Source organism: Monopterus albus, unplaced genomic scaffold (genome assembly GCF_001952655.1).
Source record: "Monopterus albus unplaced genomic scaffold, M_albus_1.0 scaffold133.1, whole genome shotgun sequence".
In the NCBI taxonomy this organism is placed as follows: Eukaryota; Metazoa; Chordata; class Actinopteri; order Synbranchiformes; family Synbranchidae; genus Monopterus; species Monopterus albus.
Window position 1 is genome coordinate 327,985 of NW_018128013.1, and position 10,293 is coordinate 338,277.

Sequence of the window (10,293 nt, forward strand, 5' to 3'; positions counted from 1 at the left end):
AAAAAATGAACTTAAATGATTTTAGCATATGGCTGCAATATAACAAAGAGTGAAAAATTTGAATACTTTCCGTACCCACTGTATTTGCACTGAGCTCCTTTGGTACAGGTCTTTAGGTTTGGTGCAGATGTGTACTGACTGTAATCTTTAATAGTACTTTACAGTAGGCTTGTTTTACTTGTGGAGCTTTTTTTTTTTAGATCCACATTCTGGTTTAGCTTAGTTTCTGGCTAGCAAGTGTTATGGCCAGTACAAATGAGAAGTCAGAGCTGGAAGACCTTCCCTTATCATTAAGGTCTTCCAAAAGACAAACACAAGTGGATAAGATGACAGATTTGTTTACTGCTTATTGTGCTTCACTTTACCAATGAATATGTTTGTTCAGTGGTGATCGGATATGTTTTTGGCAACACATCAAACTTGTTAATTCATTTGAAATGGTACCGTATCATTGCTGCAAGGAAAAAACAAGGGTAGTACAATCTTGCTTCCTTCATCATTTTAATGTACATCATGTTCACTGTAGTGCATACAAAAGCGCTACACAGTATAAGTCTGTTTACCATTTACACAGCCTTTACCTGATAATTGGAGCACTTACTACTAGTAGTTTGCAGCTGTATTTTAATTTTATTCTATTTTGAAGAAAGAATACATTCCTCCAGTCCTTAGATCTTTGCACTGGCTTCCAGTTAAATACAGAATTCAGATTAAAGGCCCTACTCATTGTCTACAAGTCTTGGTCAAGGCCCAAAATACTGTATATCAGAGACATGTTTGCTGACTGCAAGCCAGGTAAGTGTCTTGGATCTGCAGGGACTGGTCAGCTAGTGGTGCTGAGTTCAAACTAAACAAGTTGAAAGGGCTTTTAGACATGATGCTGCCCACAGCTGGACCCATTAGAACTTAGATCTGCTACAACTGGAGCCACTTTTGAAACTACGGACGGTTCTTCTTCCCACTGCTTTTAAAGTATCAAAAGTAAAAGTACTCACTATGCAAAATGGCACAGTTTATATGAATTTACAACATAATATTTGATTGTAATTAATGATGAACTATTGTGTACATCACATAATGTTGCAGTTGGTGAAGGTTGAGCTAATTTTAACTACCTTATATACTTACAACTTGAATTACTGCTGGGTAGCTTATGTGTTTAATACCAAGGATCAGTAAATTTTGTGATTATGCTAAATTTTGTTTTATTAACCTCTTTCTGAAAAGTAACTAAAGTTAAATGTAGTGTGCACAAGCACAATATTTTTCTCTGAAATGTAGTGAAGCTGAAATATGAAGTAGCAGTAAATGAAAATACTCAAAGTGCAGATACCTCAAAATTTTACTTAAGTACAGTACTTGAGTAAATGTAATTATTTTTCACCACTGATTATAAATTATAACACAGCAATACTGAAGTCACATCCAAATTATAGTAACAAGTCTGTAGCTTGTAAATACATCTTAAATTAATGCCTGCCTAGTAAAACAGATGCCCTTAATGTGCTATATTGACTGTGTACAATATTTCTTTTAACATTTCACACCTACTTTTCAATCATATAACTGTCTTGAGCTTTCCACTGACTTGAACACTAGCAAGTTCAAACATGACAATTATTGCCATCACTTGTACCTTGTGCTTAATGAGATATAAAGCATATAAAGCTGCTGAAGAACAACATATTTTGTAGCAGTAACAAGAAATGTCATTGAACTAGTGAAATCAACTGGAAATAAACAATAAACAGTAAACAATTTGCCTGGGGAAATGTGGTCTCATACAATAACATAATCTTAAAATTTAAAAAAACATAATCAAAAAATGATCACTTAGTCACTGTGGCCACATGTTGTAATTACAGGATAAAAGGCTAAAAATGCAACAACAGCACAAGAGAAGAGTCATTAAGTCAGAGAAATGACCCAGAATTGTCATAGGAGCATCAGTTTGCTAAGCTTTGGCTACTGGTCATACCAGACCAATTAAGGCTGTAGCGGCCAACTCCTCAGTGCATGGAACTTAACAAGAGGCAATTCACTGGGAATTTTAATTTCACACCATGCTTTATTGTCACCCACTGAAATCGAGTAGAAGCCAAGTGCCACTACTTGCCAACTGTAGCAACTGATTCAAGTAAAACAGCAGGTCTTTACACAACAATTTCACACTTCACTGCTGCAGAAGGTGAAAGCATGTGGAAAGTTACAGGCTGTAGTTTCAAAAGTGTGAGTGTCTCAAATTGTTTCATAGCTCAGTAGAAAGTTATCTGCCCAGAAAGTCACACATATACAGGTGACAACCCCCAAAACCATTACTTCACTGGACTAACAGCTACCATGAACAAGGCAGAGAATACGCTGCAAAAAGTAAGGAGTACATTTTAGTGTTTCTCCACCACAGGAATTTAACAACCCATAACCTGGATCTCCCCATGCCCATAATCCAGCAGAACCTGAAGGGCTACTGTCCATTGTGCATTCTTCCCTGCGTGGATCCATGTTTACAAGATGGTAGGGCTGTGCTGCCTACACACACTCTGCCGCTTAGCCCATGGTCAGTAGTCCCATTTTACCTCTAAACTAATGAGTGAATTACATCACTAAAAGAGTACAGATGTAGACATTCAAAGTGTCACTCTCTGCCGCGATAATTGGCCAATTTTACAATGGTTGTTCTTCATCTGTGCTGCAGCATGGCATATGTTACAGTCTAAAGTCTGTAGGTGGCGCTCAGCTTACATTCACAGGTACAGCACCCACACAGCATAGCATTGTGGTCAGGATTTACTCTAAATTGTGATTATTACTCTGTGTGATTTGGTGTCAGCTATTTTTACCTCTGCCAAGAAGGTTGTTTTTGGTTCTGTGTGTGTGTGCACGTGCCATTGGTATTATTCATGGGGACCAAAACCTGTTAACACACTCACACCGTGGGGACTCTTCTGTCCTTGTAAATCACTGAATTTTAGGGTGACAACGCGTTAGGGTTAGGCAAGTAGTAGTTATGGTTAATGTTAGGACAAGTCTCTAGAAAAAGAATGTAAGTCACTGTGAAGTCCCCATGAAGAATGAAAACACACTTATGTGTGTATGTTGGTTAGCAGGATTCCAGACAAATGGTTGAATGGATCATCAGCATACAGACATTGGTGGGGACCAACCCTAAAAGTGATTAGATTTTAAGATGCACAGTGAAACTGGCTATCATAACCTAAAAGATGGTCCGCTGCTCCTCCACATCGAGAGAAGCCAGCTGAGGTGGCTCGGGCATCTGTTTCGGATGCCTCCTGCGCGCCTTCCTAGGGAGGTGTTCCGGGCATGTCCCACCGGGAGGAGGCCCCAGGGAAGACCCAGGACACGCTGGAGGGACTATGTGTCTCGGCTGGCCTGGGAACGCCTCGGTATTCCCCCAGAGGAGCTGGAGGAAGTGTCTGGAGAGAGGGAAGTCTGGGCATCTTTGCTTAGACTGCTGCCCCCGCGACCCGGTCCCGGATAAGCGGAGGAAAATGGATGGATGTTCTCACAATACTTTTTACCCCTTTGGTCTTCCCAAGACTAACCTCTGAGTAATTTACATCAGAAACGGGTCTGTACAGTTGGCCAAACAGCACAAAGAAGTCAACTGATGATTGAGTAATGGGAGAAAAATAAAAGCAGATAAAGTGCAAAATTGAGTGGAATTAAGGTGCATTCATTAGTTTCCAAGTGAAACTTTTTCATTGAGTGGGGTTGACTTTGTTGAATATTTTAAAACCAATGAAGTTTCCCAAGCAATATGTAATTTGTCTGAAAATAAGGCTACCTGGGCTGGACCGCATTTCTGTTGAACATTTTATGTATGCTAGTTTCAGGTTGTTTTCTCTTCTAGCCATATGCTTTACTGCCTCTGTTATGCATGAGTTTATGCCTGAGTCTTTGTTGTCAGTACTTTTGGTTCCTATGGTGAGGGATAAAGCAGGGAAGGTGTGCAGCTCGGATAATTAAAGACCTATTGCACTCGCTAATATTCTTTCAAAAATTGCTGAAGAACTTCTTCTGACTAAGTTTCACAATCTTATTATCTCTTATTATCTGCAAACCAATTTGGGTTTAACACTAACCATGGCACTGATATGTGTATATTTGTGCTAAAGGAATTAGTTAGTAAATATAAAAGTAAAAACTCTACTGTATTCATGTGCTTTTTAGATGCCTCCAAAGCTTTTGACCGAGTGAATCATAGGAAATTATTCCATTTGTGTGATGCCCAAGTGCCTAAATAGATCATGAAATGTTTGTCATATTGGTATGCCCACCAGACTGTGTCTGTTAGATGGGATAATTGTATATCTGCACCCTTTCAGACCTGTAATGGGGTAAGACAAGGTAGTCTGCTTTCCCCAATTTTGTTTAATTTTTACATGAATGATCTGTCTAAAGAATTAAATATGTGCAGAACGGGATGTATGGTCGGTGACAAAGTTGTGAATCATTTAATGTATGCAGACGACCTTGTGATTTTTAGTCCCAGCTCAGCAGGTCTTCAGCAGCTCTTGAACGTGAACTGTGTGCAACAAAGTTAAGTACTTTGGTCATGTCATCAATGATTGTTTGTCTGATGATGGGGATATACAGTGCATTGCGAAAGTATTCGGCCCCCTTGAACTTTGCGACCTTTTGCCACATTTCAGGCTTCAAACATAAAGATATAAAACTGTAATTTTTTGTGAAGAATCAACAACAAGTGGGACACAATCATGAAGTGGAACACAGTTTCCTCCTGTTTGCTTGATCAAAACTACAGTAGGCAGCTGGTTTAGGAAATTACTGAGACTTTTTTTAATGAAACTATAGATGTGTGAGGTGTTTTTAAAGATTTTTATTTTATGCAGGTAAGATCAAATTCTAGCTGAAACTCTGCTGTCAGGCGTCAACAGATTCAACGTAGCTTCAAAAATTAGAAGAAAACCGCCATTAGTGAAACATTGTTTTTCTTGAACAATGTTCAACCTGCTAATGACTTCAATGTGATTCCAAACACCGCAGGTAGATTTTCAAGGAATCATATTATGAGGCTCACAATATCATGGGAGTATTGCTCTTAGGTGGAACGTCATTATGAGGACACTGAGCTGCCGTGCAGAGGTTTGCTGTCTAGTTATCAATAAGAATGATAAGACAGGAAGAGGAGGAAGAGGAGGGAGGAGGAGTTTGTGACAGCTGCTCTGCTCTGTGTCTATCTCTGGGTTGTTGTATACAGCTCAGAGACCAGCTGGGCGATGTTGTGATGATATGAAGAGGCAGGTTACAGAGAACAAGATAACTGAGCCTGTGAGCCTTATGCAACATTTTAGTCATGGTGATGTCAGTCGATAAAGAAACTCCAAACAAAACAAACATAAACTACTCTGAAATCCAGAACGTCTTCTCCTGACCGTGAAGGTACCACCTCAAACCCACTGAACTGAGCCACACTGGACACAGGAAGCACATGAGGAATGTATGAAATGAAGGTGTGCTGTACAAGCACACATGGAAATGGTCTGTGGGGGCTGGTTGCTGGAGAGCAGGGTCACTGTGAAAACATGTTCTGACACATTGTTTTCTCATTTCGCTCCGAAGCTGAGCGGCTGAAGAAGAAGTGGGAGGAGGAAGAGGAGGAGAGACTGAAGCAGATCCCAGTGCACGTTGAACCGAAAAGTAAGAGGCTCACTTGTCTTAATCTTTACACTTTAGTGCTTTTCTTGCCAGATGTGTGTTTTAAATTGTGGGTACACTTACACCCACCCTGTCAAAAACACAAATCTGTTCATCCACTAGTTAAACTATTGCTTGACCTTGATCTTTGACCTTGACACTTTGATCTTGACCTTTGACCTTGACACTTTACAGCATCTGTCTTCGTTACAAACACAGTATGCTTTTCTGACAGATGTGTTAACAGCTGCAGTGCTGCTCCCATGAGTGAAGTCAAGGCGTGTTTGGAATTAAAGTCTCTCTGGAACATTTGTGGGACAGATCTTTGTGTGTGTGCTTCCTTTCAGAGTGTCCTCCTCTGGGCCTGGAGTCTCACCGGGTTGAAGATGACCAGCTGCTGGCTTCCTCTCAGTCTCACCATGGCTTCACGGTTCAGAGAGGACGCCTCAACATGCAGGTAGAGCATGTCGTGAGGAAAACCAGGGCTCTGCTCCCACAGCAACAAACATTTGGTTCACATAATTGGCCTGTGCTCGTCTGCAGGGCTCCGACGATGACAATGACCTGAACGGCGGCGGTTGGTGCGCAGATCCAGAGGACAAAACCCACTGGTTCGAGGTTGATGCCCGCAGAGAGGTGGAGTTCACCGGGGTCATCACTCAGGGAAGAAACTCGGAGAAAGAGTGAGTTGGGTGATAATTGCCTGCGGATCCATGACCTCGAGTGACTTCGTTAACATTACACAGTTATTGGATCTAATGTTGATATAGAGATTCTGATTACTGCAGCTTGTCTTTCCAACTGTGTAATGAAGTTAAGTATTTGGGTCATGTCATAAATGATTGTCCTATGACGAGGATATCTATCGGCAGTGCCGTATGTTGTATGTACAAGCTAATATACTGGCACAGAAATTTGGTTCATGCTCGGTTGGAGTAAAACTGGCTTTGTTTAAAGCTTATTGTACCTCCTTGTACACTGCCCATTTGTGGTGTAATTATAAAAAGGGCAGTCTTCGGAAACTAAAGTGGCTTACTATGACGCCCTAAGGCTATTATTGAACAAGCCTAGATGGACGAGTGCTAGCGAACTGTTCGTGTCATCTCGAATTAGTACATTTCCCACTGTTTTAAGAAATTTGATGTTTAAATGTATCTGTCGCTTGAAAGGTTCTGAAAATCATATTTTATTGTTGACTAATGTTGCATACAGTGACATGCGTTTTACTTCTGCTCTCTGGAAACAGTGGTATGCCTGCCTTTTAAAGGAATAGTAGTTTATGGTTGTTCTCTTGTTCTCGTTTTTATTTTATTTTATATTGTTTCTTTTCACTGTTCTTTTTGTTCTAATTTGGACCTTGAGTCTATAATAAAGTGTCATTCATCAAGTATATTTTCTGCCAATACATTTGAACCTTTTGAATGCAGGTCTTTTACTTGTAATGGAGTATTTTTACACTGTTGTATTGCTAGTTTTACTTAAGTAAACAATCTAAGTACTTCTTCCCTTGCTGCTTATAACATATACCTAAATTAGTTATAGCACATTTAACTGCAGCCATCAGTCAGTCTGTCCATACAATAAAATAAATATAATGAAACATAATAAAACATTACAGCACATAAAATAACAAAACCTTAAGAGCATGTGTGCCATTACAAACCTTATTAGTTGTGACTTTATGTGTCAGAGCTGACATGGTCATTCAGTGTTGCTGAATGCTCGCAGAATGTGAGTCAGATGGGAGCCACATGACAACTTTTGTCATTGTACTCGTTTTATATTCATAAGTCTTTTAGTGTAAACAGACAAGTCTGTCCGGTAGATGTTGGTCTGCTCTTAGAAATCTGTGGTATCGTGTTTAATTCTTTCAGCTTTATTATTGAAAACAGCAGCAGCAGCAGCAGCAGTGAATTACTCCTACATATCTTAAAGGAATGTCAGCACAAATCAGTCATAGTCACATTTAAATGCTGAACATCTGTTTCCTTATACTAAATTTCTCCCTTTTTTCTTTTAGTAGCAATAGTATAATTATTATACTTTATGTTTATCCTTCAGCCCTGTTTCTTTTGGTTATCATTTTTGTTCTAATAAATCTGTCTCAAATGCAAGCTGTGTGGCTCCAGGGATAGAAATAACTGTTGCTTGGGCCACCTTTTTGGTTCAGATAGATGTATATAAAATGTTACTTAATGGCCCACCATTCATAGCCCCCAGATGATGAATACTGAGGGCCAGGTTGCTCTGGAACAGAACTAGTTCATATAAAGTGTTGGTCAACCTTAGGTGTTTATAGGTTAATAGCTATTCTCAGTGGTCACATTTGAAGGTGAGTGAAGGGGAGCCAGCTGTAAAAGAAAGGTGGGAGACGCACCTGGGTATATTAACAGTTTTAGACAATCTGTCTCTGTAGACTGTCACAATGTTGCACTTGCTTGTATATGTGAAAAATGACAGAAATAGTGAGTGTAAAAAACAAAAACAGGGAGCTTGAGAGAACCTCTGCACAGCTGACTAGTGAAGTTACAGAAATGTTCACGCAGGACATTAATTAACTTGACAAGAATAATTAGAACTTCCCTGGATTGGAAGTGTGGTTTACTTGTCCATACTCCCAGTAGCTTTAATCCAGACTTGGTGGCAAATGTCACAGCAATCCCTGTCAAACAAATGTTTTATTGGCTTGACTGCCAGCAGTGCTAGAAACACCAGTTCATAACCAGGTCATAACCACCAAATAGTGTAAAGTGCTTTCAGTGTATAGAAGACCATCTAATGTAATACATCAGATAAATAATTTTGTCTTGCTTTCATTGTTCTATAACCTGTTTGTTTAATAAACATTTTTGAATATATGTATCTGTACCTGTATTTATTGTGCCTAAACATTTCTCAGATTTGTGACTTAAGCCCTGGTTTGAAATGGAAAAATACATAAATAAATTAAATGTGACTACGCTTCTTAAAATATCATACTTGTCACAGTTTCTGATCCACAGCATGATAACTTGGTGTGCTCTCATTGCCCATAATGATTCTTCACTTCACATTATTTGGCCTGGGCTTTCCTGTGAGGCTCACTGACGTTCTCTGAGAAATCAGTTTAATGTTTCAGTCAATGCATCTGTTACTATTTTGATAGTGTGTCAATATAATGTAATGTGTTTTACATTCATGGCTTTTTTTAGATAAAGAAGACCTGTTTTGGGTGATCCCAGCTGCTCTAGAATACATGCGGATATAGGCTTCAGACCCTTGACTGGATAAGTGAAGCCTCTGTACTGCTGCTGGCACGACACACTCAGGGCATCAGTGAAGTCGTTAAGACTTATTTCCAAAAGAAGCCCCCAGTTAACAATCCCAGACTATGAAGTGATTTTGCCATACAAGAACTTTACTACTAGACAATTTGACAAAACGCAGACACTACAGTATGGTTAGGATTAGAAAAAGACCATGGTTATTGGCAAATAGTCTATGATTAAGGTATGATTTAGGATAGGTACTAAAACAAACAAAAAAGCAAAGATCACAGTTACTCTGGTGTCCTATGTGAAAGTCAGTCATGCTCATCTGCCACCTCAATCTCTACACTCTTACTTTCCACCTTGCTACATGAAGGACAGATTACTTCCTGCATTAGCCCTGATCATTGGCACTGGATGTAATTAATAACATCATTCCTAGGGATAGTGGTCACAGTCAAAAATCATTTTTCATATACACAGTCATTATATAAGAAACAACTGTCAAAAAAGCTTAAAAATATCACACTATTATTGGCTTATCCAAATCCACAGCTGAGGGTGGATATTGTAAAACTCTGCATTCTTCCAGCTGCCCGGTCTGTATGCAATGCTGCAGAGAATTGATCTCAGTCCACTGTGGAAATGATTTCCTCTAAGCTCTGTCTTGCCTAGAATCCAACACTACCAATATACTGGCTGATTGGGCAATAGGAGAGCGTATTTGAGGGTGTGTGTGTGACCACATGTGCAGTCATATAAAGAATATTCTCTATGACCAAAACCAGCTGCATCACATATAGAGTGTGAATCTGCTCCTAACTGAATTTTTAGTCATCTACACACATTCGTTTACTCAAATAATGCACACACACAACTGACATATATTGTTCTCATCCCAAAGTAGTCAGCATACTGTACCAATTGCAGATACTTTTCCTATCACACACACATACGCACAACAGAAAAACAGCTGCAGCAGTTAAGCAGCATTTCTTAGCAGTGAAGCAGGGGTGAAAGAAACATAAAGACAGAGAGGAACAAAAGAGAAATGAGAAAAAAGCTGAGAGAGGTAGAGAGGAATGAAATGATGGTCTTTACCTTGTGTAGAGCAATGTGTTTGGACTCCCCATGCCTCCCGCTGCATTACTCTCATCTATCTTTTTCCCTCTTTCTCGATCCTGCTTGCTTGCTCTACATCTGCCCACCACTGTGGACGAGCAAGTGTATGTCTCTCTCTACCTCTGTCTCTCTCTCTCTCTCTCTGGCTGTAGCACCGAGGAGAATAACAGACCGCCTCTGCCCCCACCTCCTCTCTCTTCACTCTCACTGCCTCTCCTCGTCTGCTCTATTTCTCTCTCCATTT

At 39.8% G+C, this 10,293-nt stretch overlaps 1 protein-coding gene and 1 long non-coding RNA gene across 3 annotated transcripts in view; one reads left to right on the top strand and one right to left on the bottom strand.

Moving 5' to 3' along the window:
- The window catches only part of LOC109967637 (cadherin-18-like), a 202,572-nt gene extending 192,425 nt beyond the window's left edge, over positions 1 to 10,147 (bottom strand). Inside the window, exon 1 of one of the 2 annotated variants that reach the window (XM_020613365.1) lies at positions 10,029 to 10,146. The gene's annotated coding sequence lies outside the window, so the exon portion shown is untranslated. Of the gene's footprint in view, positions 1 to 10,028 lie in introns of both variants that reach the window. The other variant, XM_020613366.1, reaches the window with a different exon arrangement.
- Positions 5,577 to 6,543, top strand: LOC109967638 (uncharacterized). The gene is made up of 3 exons (XR_002275963.1): positions 5,577 to 5,682; positions 6,027 to 6,136; positions 6,223 to 6,543. It is a non-coding gene; the product is annotated as an uncharacterized LOC109967638 (long non-coding RNA).
- Positions 10,148 to 10,293: the final 146 nt, after the last annotated feature.